We start from the raw sequence: 16,966 nt of genomic DNA, 5'->3' as shown, positions 1-16,966 counted from the left end.
GACTCTATCAAAAAAGTCCTAGAGCTGGTTTAGTTAGTTTTTAGAGGTCTGCAAAAGTTGATTTGATAATTTATGCCAGTGTTCTTGTTACGTTTACATCAGAGTAGATTGGAGGTCCTTACTACACCATTCCAGAAGTGATCAATCACTTTTTAAATACTAAGCAAAATATCCTTTAGAAATATTTAAAATCCTTTTGTGATAGCAGAAACTGGAAAGTTTTTTGGTTTACCTTTAAATTGTAAATAAACAGCAACAAGGACTTAAAGATTTAGGCAAAATATTCCAAAATTTGGGATAGCATGTGAATAGATTTGCTATAAATAATTTAAAATTTAGATTATTTTAGTTTACTTTATTTTATTTAATTTTTTAAATTGGCAGATAAACTTGTATGTATTTATCACATACAACATGATAATTTGAGGTATATATACATTGCAGAATGACTAAATCTAGCTATTAAATATATGCATTACCTTACATAGTTATCATTTTTATAGTGAGAACACTTAACTTCCACTCAGCATTTTTTCATGAAAACATATGTTGCTATTAACTATAGTCACCATGCTGTACAACAGATCTCTTGAACATATATTTATTTTTATTTTGGGGTATTTAGAGTGTTTCTCCAGATTTTGCACTGGCAAAAAATAATTATTAAAAATTATTAATAAATGAAATTAATTACAATTAAAATATTTGTATATTCATTATTATTAAAATTACATATTGAAATTGGAAGAGGTGAGTTGTTAATATTTTTCACTGTTCTTATAGTGACTTTTGTACAATTAAATATATAAAAAGCAAAACTTCAGCGATTATAGCATACTCATATTATCTAAGCAGGCAGGAAGAATGTTTAATAAAAAGCACAAAACTTCATGTTTAGATTTTAATGGTTTCTAAACCAAGAATTATGCCATTTTCCCCCATGGTTCCTTGAAATTTGAAGTGAAGGAAGTAATTGCTGGTACCCAGTGTGAGAGGCTGCCAGATGCACCTGCCATTCAGTTGTTCTTTTCTTTACTAAACATCAAGCAAAAAGAATTATCCAAATTCTATTCTCTGATCATTATTGGGATATTTTCAGCTCAAGTATTAGGTTTGTAGGCAAAATTGCAGGTGCAGGCATTCTTTGGGTGTTTTGTTCCCTTCTGTAGCCCATGATTATAGCTGGCCTTGGGCTTCATTTCCTCATATAAGAATAGGTTAAATTATACTATCAAATAGCCTACCAATGAACTCATAGCCCCAGCATAATAGCACTATAATTCTTCACACGTCCTGAATGTAAACTGAATTTCCAACAGATGTTTACTTTTTAAAAACCAGATTTTACCTTGCCAACCTTTTGAGTTTTCTCTAATTCATATCTCATGTACTAATTTTAGGATTTCATTTCACATTTTAAGTTGTTAAATTATCCCCATATCGTACTTTGGTAATATTCAAATATGTTTGCCTAAAGAACTTCAAAGATCTTTTTGTCCATAACTTTAGATGTTTTAGATAATTTCAGATGTTCAGAATTTCACAATATTAATTCTATTGGCTTATGGTACACCATTTTGTTTTGTCTAACATTATTTTCAGACAACTAACTCAAGTATTATAACAGTGCTATTCCCATTACCTTATGCTGAATGCAGTGATTTTAGTTAAAATGCACTCAATTTCTCTAATTCTATGTTAAGACTTTTATTAATATAATAAATGTAGGGTATGCATGATATCATGTTCAATTAAGTTACAAAACAATATCAGAATGCAGGTTATTGTAATTAGTCTCGTTAAATCATCCATAAAAAGTAGTTTATAATAATACTTGGTAGACACGAGAAATCCAAAAAAAGAATCAACATAGCATATTCCAACACTGACAATACAAAGTGTTCAAAGACAATTGAAATATCATACAGAGTGAATTTTACAGATCTGCACACCAACAGAAACTTTTATCTCAAACTAATTACTAAATTTATAACAAAAATATAGAGTACAACTAACTATACATTAGAAACTACATGTTCACATGTGTTAGAAACTCTTCTGAAGCAAAGTTTAAATCTAACTTAATTTTATTCTAGTACTTGGACATAGGGCTGGCTGGTTAGCTTATCTAGTTAGAGCACAGTGTTGTAACACTAGCTCAAGGGTTTGAATCCCCATGTGACCAGCCACCCCCCCCCAAAAAACTATATATATATATACGTGTGTGTGTGTGAGTGTGTGTATACATATACATACATATATAATCTAGTATTTGTATAAAAAATAAAAGATGTTATTTCTAAACCTTCTATTTAATGTTATATTACTCATGTAGTTTATGTACAAAAATTCAGATTTTACTTAGGTTTCCCTGGAGCAATATTTTTATTATTTCATATATTTTTTTTAACATTTTAGGTAAGGTTCTTTATTGATATATGCGAGATATACATAAAGCAAATGTATTTCACAGGGCCTGGTTTTTCAAAGCCTCGCAGTTTCAATTATTAACCTTGCAAAAGACAGGAAATTTTCCCCAGGCTATAGTCTCTGTTGTAAGATAAAGAATTGTAACACAGCAAGGTTGCTGGCTCAGAGACATACAAGTTACTGATTGCTATGTAAAGATACTTGGAAATTGCTGTAAGAAGAGAATGTTTGCTAAGATCAAGCTTTTGTTGGTGGATCAACTTAACTTCTTGAAAATTGCATTATGGAAGGTCACCTTGCTTGTTTTACTGAATGTTACCAGCTTCTATTATTAAACTTGTTAAACTATACTTAGCAAAAACCTCACCTATGTTCTCTTCCTGTAACTTCCTGGTCTTGAGAATAAATTCAGGGAGAGATCCCCAATTTGTGGTTAATTTCCCAAATGGAAGGAATGCCTCTCTCTTGAGGGTTCTGGAAGATTAACCCCTTTTGGGGGCTTCTCACTGCTCAGAAGAGATGGACTTTGAGTAATCTATGGTGGCTCCATCACCCAGGGGAAAAGGGGTGACAAATCCGTGGGAGGCAAAGCAACAGATACATCTTTTTATCATTGATATGTCATCATAAGATATCACTGTCAATTCTTCATATGTGGTTTCCTTCAATTTCTTTTTTAATTTTTAAATTTATTATTAGCATATTCATTCTTACAAATTGTGATATTTCTTTATGCCCTTTGCCGACCTATCACTTCTCAGAACCCCTCCCTCCCTACCCCTGACGTCTAATATCCTTAGGTTTGTTCTCTCCATCTGAAAATTCTGTGTCTGATGCTTCTTATATGAAAGAGTCAATGAACCTAGCACCCCCAATGTTATCCTCCTTTAGTACTAAATTATGTTTTCGCTTCCCAATTTCTAGGTTACTGCCTATTCTAACCATTTATTTACTTATTTATTCATGTATTTAAACAAATACTTATTTAATATCTGCTAAGTACCAGATAAATATCGTAGGCATGAAAAATTAGTAAAATTGAGTCACTACATTCAAGAAGCTCAGAGAAGGATAGGGAGAGAGACAAATAAAAAGAAGATAAGGATTCATATGATACCTATTAGAATAGGTGTATACACAAAAATGTGTGAACTTCCTGGAATAATTATACTGAGCCCTGCAGTATTAAGAAAAGTTAGCCATGTGGAAAATGTTGAGGAAGTAGGGGAAATTACCATGAAGTAGAAGGAATATCATGAGCAAAGTTTTGGAGTGCATGACACGTTACATGTAGGTTGATGATCATGGCTGGAGAAGAAAGCATAGGAAGATCAGAGAAGGGAAGTGATGAGAGAAAAGGCTGGAAAGGTGGAGAGATAAGACCAAGAGCCACACGTACCAAAGTCTTGTCAGCCACTGAGTCTTTCAAGCACAGAAGTGTCTCCGTTAAATTTTTATTTAGAAATATCATAAAGGTAAAAGTGTTTTTAAACAAGATAAAATGTGATACTAGAAAGTGGGGGATATAATAGGAGGTTGCTGCAATAATCCAGAATAAAAATATTATGAGAAGCCAAACTAAGAAGGTGAAGTGGGAACAGGGATAACAAATAGACTTTAGCAAAATCATGGAAGTGATGTGTATTTGACTTGCAGCTCATTTGAAGGTAAAGGGCAGAGTAGAGTTGAGTCATTGTTGCCTTACATGATTCTGGTTTTAGCAATAGACGTAAATGAGATAAAACGAGGAGGAGCAAGTTTAGACAGGAAGAAAATGAGTTCAGTGGATATGTGAAGTTTTAGGCACCTATCTGATGGAGATTTAGAGATGCTCCTTAGAGAATTGGACATGCTGATTTGAAACTAAGAAGAGAATTGGATCAGTGATATAAATTTGGGAGTGATTATCAAATAAATGATGAATTCAGACATGGCAGTAGATGACCAGGAGTGAGTCAAGGTTCAAAAGTCTCCAGGTAGGATTTTTTTGAATCAGTAGAATATTTATTAAGTACCTGAATTTGAACATCCTTTTATGGGGCATACCATCTCTAGTTTGTGCCTGTCCTCACCAGGCACTGTCCTTTAAAACACAGCCTGCTCCACTCCCTTCTGTTACTGGTTCTGGCTGCGAAAAGCATGTGATTGTAAGACCCACAAGGAAATAAAAGGAGGAAGGATTGAACTCTGGAAAACATCAACATGTAAGTAGTGGACCGAGGAAGGTAATCATGTACATCGTACTGGAAAAGGGATAGATTCAGAATAACCCTGCTTGTACTGGGTTCTTTAATTGATTTCCTCCCCATTGGCTGTTTCTTATTCTCTTCAGAAAGATACTCATATATAAGATATACACACACACATATATGTATATAGATGTATAGACATATATATTTGATTGACTAAACAACAACAACAAAAATCTCTATTCTCCTTAATAGTATGGATACCTTACCACACTTTTTTTTTTTTTTTACTAAAGGATCAAAGTAGTTGGGGGAAATCATAGGATAAAAATATATGAGACATTAAAAGTTCAGTTAGTTCTTCATTTTGCTTGCTCCCCCTTCCTTATGTTATTTGGAGAATATCTATAGTTAAGGTGGCATATAGCAGTTGCTAAAAACATGTTTATCCTTTTCTTGATATAGCCTAATTTAGATTGCACTAAATTGGTAATGCAAATGTGTGTAATGACATCCTCCATTAATGGCAACATTTTGTAAAAAAAAAAAAAAAAAAAAAAAAGAGGAGAAATAAAGAGGAGTAAGAGCTAGAATAAAAAGCGAATCATTTTTTTATTCTTTTTTTTTTTTTTCCAGCAGCTAGCCAGTCCAGGGATTTGAACCCTTGACCTTGACTGTGGTGTTAACACTGCACTCCAACCAACTGAGCTAACCAGGCAGCCCTCTGTTTGTTTATTCCTGAAAAGAAGTTTAGATTGGTTTTTGCTAACCAGGAAAAACCTGTGGAAGAGTAGTAGTGAGGGAGAACTAGTTCTATATGGTATTAAAATATATTATGAAGTGGCAGTGATAGAGACTACTTCTACAGGAGAAGAAACAGACACACAAACTAGCAGAACAGAATAAAGAGCCCAGAAATGGAGCCAGAGATACATAGAAATTTAGTTTTAAAAAAATTATTAATTATTTTTCACTAGGAAAAAAGGTAATTAATCAATAAATGAATTGGGATTATTATACATCCATTTGGAAAAGTTACATCCTTAACTAACAGACAAATAAAGACTGATAAACATAATTATATAAACACTTTAAAGTTGAAATAATAAAGCATAAGCTTGATGAAAATGCAAATAAAAGACTGTATTTTGGTATTAGGTCTTAAAAGAAACATGAATTTAGTTAACCATAACAAACAAGAAGTTTGTATGAATGAATAAGAAAAAGATACATAACCCAAAAGATAATAGGCAAGGAAAGTCAATAGTCAACTGTTAGGATGGGAAAAAAATACTGAAGATAAGCTCATTTAAACAGATACAAATTCAGATAATGAACTGTTTTCTGCCCAACACATTGGTGAAATGAAAAAGACCAATAGCTTTTATTAATTATTCTTCTTGAGGAAATGACCATTCCTATACTCTATTGGTGGAGGGTAAATTGGTTTAGCTATTTTAGAGATCATTTCAATAACAATTACGACAATTTTACGTGTTCATACAGTTAGATTTAGCTTCTACTTCTATGTACTTGTTCTAAAGACATTCTTGCTTGTGTACATAGAGGCAAGTATAAAAATTGCAACTACAACATTGTTTATAACACTGAAAAAAATATCCATCGCTATGGATATAATGGAAAAGGAACCTGTGTACTATGGGATTAAACAAAGTGTAGACCTCCATGCACTGACATTGGAATTCTCTAGGACATGTGAAGAAGGATAAGAAGGAAACTAGCGAGGTTGAAGTGAGGCTCGGGGTGAGTTTGGGGATGTGGGGATTATTGTCTACTTTATATCAATGTCTCTTAATTCAAGGTACACAAATAAACTAGAAGGGAATCACATGGGGATCTAAGATAGGAATCAGCAATATGCATTTTGCAAAATATATTTTTCTTTTTTTCACCCAACTTTATTGAGCCATATTTTACATATCATATAATTCACCTATTTCAAGTGTACAAGTCAATGACTTTTAGAAATTTTACCAACCTCTGTCACCATCACCATAAATCAGTTTTAGAGCGTTTCCATCACCCCAGTAAGATCCCTCATGTCTTTTTACTGTTAATCCTCATTCCCATCTCCTGCCCCGAGTAATCATTAATCTACTGTCTCTATTGATTTGCCTTTTCTGGATATTTCATGTAAATAGAGTCATATCACTAATTTCCAACTTTAACATGCATACAAATCACCCGGACATCTTGTTAAAATGCAAATTCAGTAGGTCCGGGGGGAGGAGTTAAAATCTGCAGCTCTAGCAAGCTTCCGGATGATGCTGATGCTGCTGGTTCAGAAACCATATTTCCAGGAGTTTCCCTAGGATGCTTCTGATTCTCACATACAGCGAATAATTTTGAGAACCATTGCTTCATGCCTTTCTATACTTTTTCAGTTTTTAACAATGAACATTTGTTTCTATCTTACGTTCATCATTTTTTTAAAAGAAAGCGGGATAACAGGAAGTTCATAACATTATCTAATAATAGCAAGCACTTTTAGTCCAATAACAATAGCTGAAAGCTTTGTTAGGTTCCTGAAACCTTTGCAACTTCCCTGAAATTAATTGTTATATATTAATTGTCATGAAATATAAGGATTTTCTGGGGTAATAGGAAAATGGAGAGCCAGACTTGTGGACCTAAGAGTCTCAGGGAACAGAGAAAAAAAAAATATTTAAAAGGAAAAGAATTGCCAAATAAATTTCTGGGGCATGTGGAAAGAGTGCACAGTTAGCTCACCTAGCAAGGACTGAGGTAGGACCCAGGCTATTCCTTACTCTTGATACTACAAGTAAATGACAAAAAACATTTTACTTGTTTGCATCCTCTCTTGACGAGTTTATTTTTAGTCCCTGCACTTTAATTGTTTCTCCAAGCCAATTAGCAGTTGCACCAATTTATTTGTGCTTTCGGATTGATATTTTCTATGTGTTGTCCAACATAAACTCCTAAGACAGCACTTTCCTATTACTATGTACATCTATTTGGGGCCTGAAGAACGCATCACTAGTTATATTAGCATTTAGTTTCTCCTTGAGCATATCCTGTCATGAATATAGGTAAAGAAAGAACAATAGAGATGTCCAGAAACTGTTAACTTTATTGGGTCCTCTTGGGGGAGTAAATCCAAATTATGTTTCAACTTAATCCAAGCCAATCAGTTTTATTAAACTTGTATTTACCACATTCCCTGTTTCATCCCCCTCCTCTGTTCAGTACTACCAACTACTGAGTTTCTGTTTGTATGAAGAAAAGCTGTGGCTTTGGTAATTCAAAACAATAGTTAAATCAAAAGTAAGATTTTTGGTTTTGGAATGCTTTAGACAATTCTGTTGTTTTTGTTTACTTGGGCTCTCAAACCCCAATTTATTCCAAAGAAAGATCATGAGGTAGTGAGAAGTTTCTGATAAATATCACACACACAAAAAAGAAATATGAGTATAATATGTATTTCTATTTTTCCATTACTTTTTGCATCCCTGCAGGTGTGAGGGTACTTCAAAAATTTCATGGAAAGATTCATATTATCTTTCAATTCTACTTTTCCACAAATTTTTTGAAGTGCACTCATGTATCTTTTCTCTCATGAATCATTACCCATTTTATACAACAATAAAACATCTTTTGATCTGAAAGCCTAAAATTTTTCAGTACATCATTTCTTTTACAATTTATCATTTCTTTCTCTAATGACACTGATAGGTAAAGTGAAGTTTTGGGGTTTCTTTTTCCTAGGAAAATGTTAGTATCTTAGACCAAGTATTATCACTTCTACAAATATTCCTGAGAAAATAATCTTAAAAGCAAAAAACACTTTACATGTGAAGATGCTCATAATATCATTATTTAAAAAAAATACTGGAAGAAACCTAAATGCCAGATAATATGAAAATGGTTACATAATTATGGTGTACTTAATTAAATAAACCAAAACTTAAAAGTAGTGCATATGGAGAATTTCAATGTGTGTTGTCTATAATAACTGCATTATTCATCTATTTATGCATTTAACAAATTTCATTTGCTAATGTGTAAATTATATTATATGCAAGACTATATAATTTAAAAGTATTTATATAAAAATAAGTTTTAAAAAGCAGCATGCAGAATTACAAATGATTTATTATTGAAGCTGCTATAGTACCACAACATAAACTATGAATATAAAAAGATCAGAAGGTAAATTAGTAACTGAACAATTAATGCTTATCTTCCAGTTTTCAGTATATTTTTAATTTATATACTGACTTTTACAAAAGCAATTTTAAAAATTTAAGAAATAGGAAGAGCTTGAAATCCATGACATACAAAAATTAGTCACAAAAGAACTAAAACACATTTTCTAGGCCTTTATATGTATATTTTTTAAAATGCAATGTCTTCTTCAGTTCTCTATTCTTTTTATGCATAACAGAACTTGTCTACACTAGTTATTTTCTATTTCAATATCAATGATAACCAGGCCAGAGGGTTCTCAGTCTTTGAAAATGTACTGTATAACAGATTAGTTATAGGGTATCAGTAAATTGGATCTAAACCGAAGGCATTTCTCACAATGTATCTCAATGTTGTTTTTCAGATCCTTGCTTATAATGTCAGTAGCAGCACAAGTAGAAAGCTAGCTTAGCCTACAGAAAAACCTTTTCAACTGATATTAATTTTTATGTCCAAAGTAAAAAAAATTAAGGGTTGACTCACTGGCTGGCTCCACTAATGCCAAATCAAGCGTAGTGTCTATATAGTTAAATAAGTCTCTTTCCAGGAGGATTCCTAAACCTTTGCAGAACACATCTGAGTTTTCTGGCCACAAGACAATGATAGGAGAAAGGGTGCACTGGAGAGCAATTGACATAATCAAAAAGGTGTGTTTTCTGTTAAAGATTCTTCTTATGTCTTAGAAGATGTGAAGACCATCTGTGATGGTTAATTTCATGAGTCAAATTGGTGAGGCCACAGTACCCAGACATTTGGTAAAACACTTTTCTACATGTTTCTGTGAAGCTATTGTTTTGGATGGGATTAACATTTAAATCAATAGACTTTGAGTAAAGCAATCCACAGTGTGGGTGGGCCTTATCCAATCAGTTGAAGGTTTATTAGCTTTGTATCTCATGAATATTCTTAATAAATAAAAAATAGTAATAATAAAAAATAAAGAAAAAGAAAAAAAAAGAAAAAAGAAAAAAAGAAAAAATGGACCTTTCCAGAGAGATGAAATTCTGCCAGCAGATTGCCTTTAGACTTGAGCTAAAACTCTTTCCCAGGTCTCCAGCTTGCTGGCCTACTCTGCACATTTTGCGCTTGTCAGTCTCCATAACTATGTGAGCCAATTTCTTTTAAACAATCTTTCTGAAAACATACACACACACACACACACACACACACACACACACCCTATTGGTTTTGTATCTCTGAAGAGCCCTGACTAACACATCACCTTATGTTTCTACTTCAATATATTGGCTATTATCAATGCCAAATGCACTGGCTGCCTTCTCTAAGTTTTCATAATTACACAGAGTTGCTTGTGGAATATAAAATAATTAGCCATGTTATAAATAAATTCATAGAAAGTTCTCTTATACCTCAGCTACTGAGCCATGTCTGGACTGCTAGTCCAGGTTTCTTCCCCATCCATCCCTTTCAGATACATTGGCCAATAAAAAGACACTTTAGATACCAAGGCCTAGGAATGTTGTCATAGCAATGGGCAAGCTGCCAGTGTGAATCTGACTTTCACATCTTGGACACGAAGGGTGACAACCAGCTCTGTATCTCATCAATATTCATAACCAATAAAAAATAGTAGTAATAAAAAAATTTAAATTAATTCTATGTTATCAGAGAACTTTAAAGATACTAGAGAACTTAGAGACTAAAAAATCATATACATATATAACCAAGGTTTTATCAGGAATTTAAAAATAAAAAAATACATTACATTTGGAATTTTAATTACAGTCAACGTATATTATAAAAGTGGATGTTCATTTTATTTTATTAACAATATTTACAAGGGGAAGGAAGCACCTTTCAATCTACTTTGTTAGGGAAAATAGGTCAGTCCAAATGATTTTACAGGACTTTACCTCAGATTAAATGTCACAGATATTTTGCAAGCTTTGCATTTGCTGTGAAATCATTTTTAGTACCTCTCCTGTTTAACAGGACAAAAGGCTTCTGAGCTATCTGAAAGCCTTGTGCTTAAGACCAGCATAACTGTTTTTCATATAGTTTTGTCTGAAGCAAATACTTTTACATTAAAAGAAAAAGAAAAACAAATTTGCAAGAGAAAAACTGCTCCAATAAAACACGATAAGATGTTTCTACAAAAAGTCTTTATTCCTCTTACCTACACCACAGAAGATAATACTTTAAAACGGTAAAATCCGATGAAAATAAGTATGTCTATTTGACACTAAAATGAAACAAAAATTAAACTGCATATTTATTAAGGGCTTTATTAATTGTACTAGATGTTGGGCATATCCAGTATTGAATTGAAAGGAAATACTAGATCGATAATATTTTCCAGTTCTTTTGCTTTCACTTTTGCAGCTCACCACAATAAAGATTTAAGGACACAAAAAGTAAACACATCACATTAAAAGGGACTTGTGACATACTGACTGTATTGCAGAGCTTATTCTGAGACATGTGATGATGGAGTTATCTGCACATCACTATTATGAATGTCACACCTTAAGGTTGTACACCAGCCTTCTTAAGCTACTTGGGAAAAAATACACAGAAAACTTTGGGGTAGATACTTGTGCCCTGAGATATGGGGGTTAAGATAGCCAATAAAGAGGAGAAAAAAATAAAGTGAGTTTGAGAGTTAGAGTGATGAAGACAGTAACCTCATACAAGGATGAGAGAGTGCAGTACACCTGAGCAGGGGCACCTCAGCTGAGTAAACAGTGTTCTGGTATATAACAGGAAAAGTCATTCAAATGTCTTCTAACAAGACTTGATTCCAGATACAAAAAAATGATCGCATTATATAATGTTGAATACACTAATTAACCTGATTTGAGCATTACATATTGCACACAGGTATTGATATTCAACGCTGTGCCCCACAGATACGTATAATAAATTATGTTTCGATAAAAAAATAAATATATGTTTATATATACATATAATTTTGTGTGTGTGTGTGTGTGTGTATATATATATACTTCAAGGAAGTAACTTGTGGAAAGTTGGAGAATTAACTAAACTCAAGAGTGCCAATAACAGTAAAATGAACAAAAGTCAAGAATCTGCTAATAACTAATGTAGCAAACAAAGTGAGAACAGAAACATGGTATAAACAACAGGAAGCAATGTATATGGCTGACTCCATGAGAGTATGAACCACCTAGGAGCAGTGAAAAAGAAACAAAAAACTGCTGGTAACTTGCATGTCCAATATTTCCATAGAGAAGTCGCACAGGTCTCAAAGCCATTATGGCTTTCCAAATCTTGATTGTTCTTCAAGGAAGTATGGAACCAAGGGCATTAACCTAAGGTATTGTATTTAATTTATTTTATTTTCTAAATTGCAAAGTGAAGAGAACTGGAACACTGGCTTCAAATATTTTTATAGTCCACATTTTTGTAGTTGATCAATAAAGAATACTAAAAACTTTCTTATTTACCTGAGAAAATGGAATCAACAATAACCTTGGTTTGAAAGAGTTACCCACCCTAAATATAGTCATAATGGTCAACCATAATTGTCACCCCCTTTGGGTGTGGTTATCTCATTAAAAACAAAACATTCCAAAACATGCAATGAAAGTTTAGCACCCAAATGATCTTTTCCCTTGGCTGTCATCTAATCACAGTTCTATATTTCTCTTTGTCTTGATGTCACCTCTTTCTCAACTTCTGTGGCAATCTTCTCATTTATTATAAATATTTAATAATCAGGTTTCTCAACATTGCATATGGTACTCCCTCCTCTTCTCACTCTACACTCTATCCTTGATTATCTTGTCAGCTTTCATGCCTTCAGTTACCACCTGAGGGCCAGTGACTCGCAGGTAACCAGTCCAATCACATTGCTTATTTCACGCACACGTCTGTAAAGAAGAGTGGAGGCCAGATTATGTGGATAACTTGGAATCCTGAATATCAACCTGGATGGCTCACAGGTATTTCAAACTTTTAAACATGCACACATTTGAAAACATGAATTGTTAATCTCCTTCTGCAAAACTTGCTTCTTTCCAGGCTTTGTTGTATCAGTCAAGGGCATTTCCTAGCCCGGTTATTTCCTTCTCCATCGTTCTGTGTGCTCAATTCATCACCATATCCTCTTGGCTTTATTTCATACACAAGTATATGTATATGTACGTATCAAATATGTCTTCATTTTCACTGTCACCATAATTCTATCCATCATCATCTCTTACTGGGATTACTACAAAGGCTTCCTAACTGGTCTCCCCATTTCCACTTTATTTTTGCTCTAATTCTTTCCTCATGTATTCTAATGTGACCTTCTCAAAATATAATCTGAATCATGTCACTTTCCAGCACAAAAGCTATCCAGGCCTTGCCGTGTTCTGAGTAAGATCTAAAATCCTCAACATGACCTGGAAGGCCTTGTCAGACTCATCTGATGCCACAGTTCACCCACCTTTATTTCTCCAGACCTGCACCCCTTGATCACTTAACTCCAGAGACATCAGGCATCTCTCAGTTCCTCGAGTCTGTCAAGATCTCTCTGTACAGTTCCAAAAGGTGCAGGTCCCTCTAATTGGATTATTCTTTCTCCCTCTCAGTCCCCCTTCCCTTGACTCACTTGGATAATATTTAGTATCCACCACGTTACACCTTTCTCTGAGAAGACTTCCATAAGTATGTAACCAAAGTTAGGATCTTTTTTCCCATTGCACATGGTACTTTCTCATAACACTTTGTTATATAATCCTATATTGGAGTAATTATCTGTTGAAAGTTTTCCTTTATTGTTTGACCTGAGAGAATGATGTCGCTATTAGTTTTGTTTAGAATTATATATCCCGTATGCAAACAGTAAATAGCTCATGTTAAATAAAATACAGGTTTTATTTTGCTTGACATCAATGTGAAATATTCATAATGATACTGAAACAAGTTTTTTCCCTCAAAATGTTTTCTGTTCAGGTTATGCAGCTTAACATGACTTACGAATTTGTAAATAATTGTTAAAATTCTTTCTGAATAATCTGTTTTGTTCCATGAAGGACTTCTTGAAAAATCTCAGTTACAGGATTTAAAAGTATTTGCTTACAAGTTGCTTAGAAGTCACTCTATTTATTTTCTTTAGATAAGTCATTTTCCCTTAATTTGAATGTCAAATGTTTGAGGACTATTTCTCCTATTTTTACATCTTCTTTATATTGTTTACAGAAAACTGCATCCAGAACCTCTCCCCGCATATTTAAAATATATTGCATATATTGTCTGTTAAGCAGGTAGGCTCTCTCTACCGCCAGATTTCTTTCTCTGCCCATAATTTTATGGACCTGGTATGGGTTATGCCATTAAATTTGTTGTAATTTGCACTTTCACGGTGCTGTCAGCATATAGATCATAAGGGCTACAGAACACAGAATACTTCACTGGAGAAAAAATTACAAAGAAAAAATAACTACGTGGTATTGGCATAGCCACTCACTCCAGAAACTAAAGTGAATCAATTCGATTTTAATTAGATACTATTTTAGAGAGTTAGGCGTTCATGTCCTTTTTGAGTCATCTCATTTTGCTTTTGTTCTTACCAATGTTGTATCATTTTGCTCTCTAAAACCAGGGTTTCAATTAAAAGTCTGAAACTGTACATCACTTCCTTTGACCAGTAACTTGCTCCCCCTGGTGGTCTTGCTAAGCTCAAGCTGTTGAGCAAGTATAGATATTTAATTTGTAATTTGGCATTTTTTTTTTTCTTAATTTGAATGAAGACTGACATCTCAACACCATATTTCCAGGAGGTTATAAGTTGTCACTGAATTTATTGTTAAAAAATTCTGTCCATTGATTTGGAGATATTGTCCCAATGATATCTCTGTTTCAAAAATCTCTTGTTATTGTAGTCCCTAAAACAAATCATTTTTATGTGCCATTATAAGAGTTACCATTAAGAAGCATGGTGATGAATAATAATTGGATGTTTATCATAAGGGTCTATGAAGACGGACTAATATCCAGGAATAAGGGGAAGGTAAGGAGTTCCTGTTTGGGAATAATCTTCCATCTTAACACTGTAACTTTGTTTCCCATTCCACTGAATACTATTACAACTTAAGGGGTTCCTTTTGAAATCACTGAATATTTCTGGTATAAAAAGATATAGGTTGAAAAGGAATTAGATTAAGGCAAGTAGCACTTACTTGAATTCAATCTTCCAAAGTAAGATAGAGCATTAAAAATAAAAGGCCACATTTCTAGAGATCATTAAAAATAAATTATCTTTTCTAATCTGGCATCATGTAAATACTTCTAATGTGTAATGGTGTCAGTGTACAAGCTAAATATGAGTCAAATGCTAAAACAGTATACCTGTGTCAGAATGTCATATTGGCTTCCAACTTAAGAAGCCTTCACTGAAATGCTCTGGGAGCGGAAGGAGGGCAGCTGTCTGCAGCTGAATAAATGTATGCTCCCAATGCGTACTGGAAATGTTTTACTATGAGCTCTTCATGCTGTAGAAGGCATTCAGAAGGAAATCCACAATATATTTTCCTCAGATGTCTTATCGTGAAGACTCTGCATTTTTTAAGACTCTCTGTCAAAGCGCAGTGAAAGGATGGATTCACTCCAGCAAGTTTTGAAAAGGCTACTGGCTATTAAGAATAATGAATAAAAAGGGAAAATGGAAAGAGAACTGAGAACAAGGAAGGGAAGTGAGTTGAGCATTTACATCTGAAATATAAAGACCCTCAGAATGTTATTGGCTTAGCAATATTGTTTACATAACGAATACTTAAGGTTTGGAACTCCATGGAATCATAAGGATTTAGGTGATTTTAGGAATGTTTCATTCGACAACTATTCAGCACAGATATTTAACAATGCTATGCTACTGGATTTACCCCATCAACATTAGCTGCTTATATGCTAGTAGGGACTATAACCTTGCAGAAAAAAATAACTAGTAATTACTGCATATTATGAGCACTTTGGAGAAATCATCTGTGCCATTCTTTTGTAAGATCAGGGCATCTCTGAAGCTTTTCTGTATTGATTTTGAGATACTGGAGAGTCTGGAAGGGGGTTAAACATTTTCCACTTATGGTAGCCCTAATCTTAACAGAGAGCCAGCTGGTCCCTACAAAGCCCTCTGTTCCATTTAGCATGAGGCTTTGTTGTACATAGTTTTCTTGAGCCAATTAAAACTTGACATTTTGTACCCCTTGTAATTAAAATGTAAGTGAAGAGATAAATTTTGTTTTAAAAAACAGATTATACAGGTTAATTAAGATGAAAACTTACCTAGATTCAGGTTTGCAGTTAAGTAGGGTTCTCAAAGAGCATGATAGCATATGAATTCCAAGCTTGTGCTCTACATAATGGAAAGATCCATTATCTTCATGTTAAAGCAAGGGAAGGAAGTCCCAGAGAGTGAAAAACACTATTATTAAATGTACTTTTTAAAGTGATGGTAAGGAGAGAGGTATGCACCAGTTTCTGTTTGAAATTAACTTTTCTATGATTTCCTTTTGCTTCCAACTTAAAAAACGCTAGCTTTACAAAGTACATAGCCTTCATATCATATGCATAATGAACATTGCCACAACGAAGGCATGTATGGAAACCATAAACTTTTGTGCATTTACTCTATTTTCCTCTGTCCACTTGAGTAATTAAAGGAGAGCTTCTAAACACATTGGAGACCTTGGGGCCACAATTCAGATACATAACCTCCCTCTTTAAGAGGAAAGGTGAACAAAGCAAAGAAAAGCAAACATTTAAGGAATGACCTTGTGTTATTCTCAGTGCTACTGCAAGAAGGTGCAATTCTAGGGGTGATGACAGAAAGGAATAAAATGCAAAATTTATTTTCCACACTGAAAAGGCAAATAATGCTTTTTTAGTGGTTTTTCCAAGGGAACATTTTCCAGTTTTTGCCACTTAATCATAGCTGAACTCCTGTACATACAAAGCACAATGTCACATTTAATTTCTAGCCATTGGAATGATGGATACTGTGTAGTTGTTAAAAGCAACAAAGATAAAGAAACAATTACATGACATTTATGACATGTGAAATAAAATATTTCTAAATCTCACAGATCAAATACAGTAATTATTTCAAAACTGAAACATATAACACAAAGTTGAAAATTTGGGGCATGGGATAA

Source organism: Cynocephalus volans, chromosome 5 (assembly GCF_027409185.1).
Source record: "Cynocephalus volans isolate mCynVol1 chromosome 5, mCynVol1.pri, whole genome shotgun sequence".
Lineage (NCBI taxonomy): Eukaryota > Metazoa > Chordata > Mammalia > Dermoptera > Cynocephalidae > Cynocephalus > Cynocephalus volans.
The sequence above is the reverse complement of the archived record's forward strand: the minus strand, read 5'-3'. Positions refer to the sequence as shown.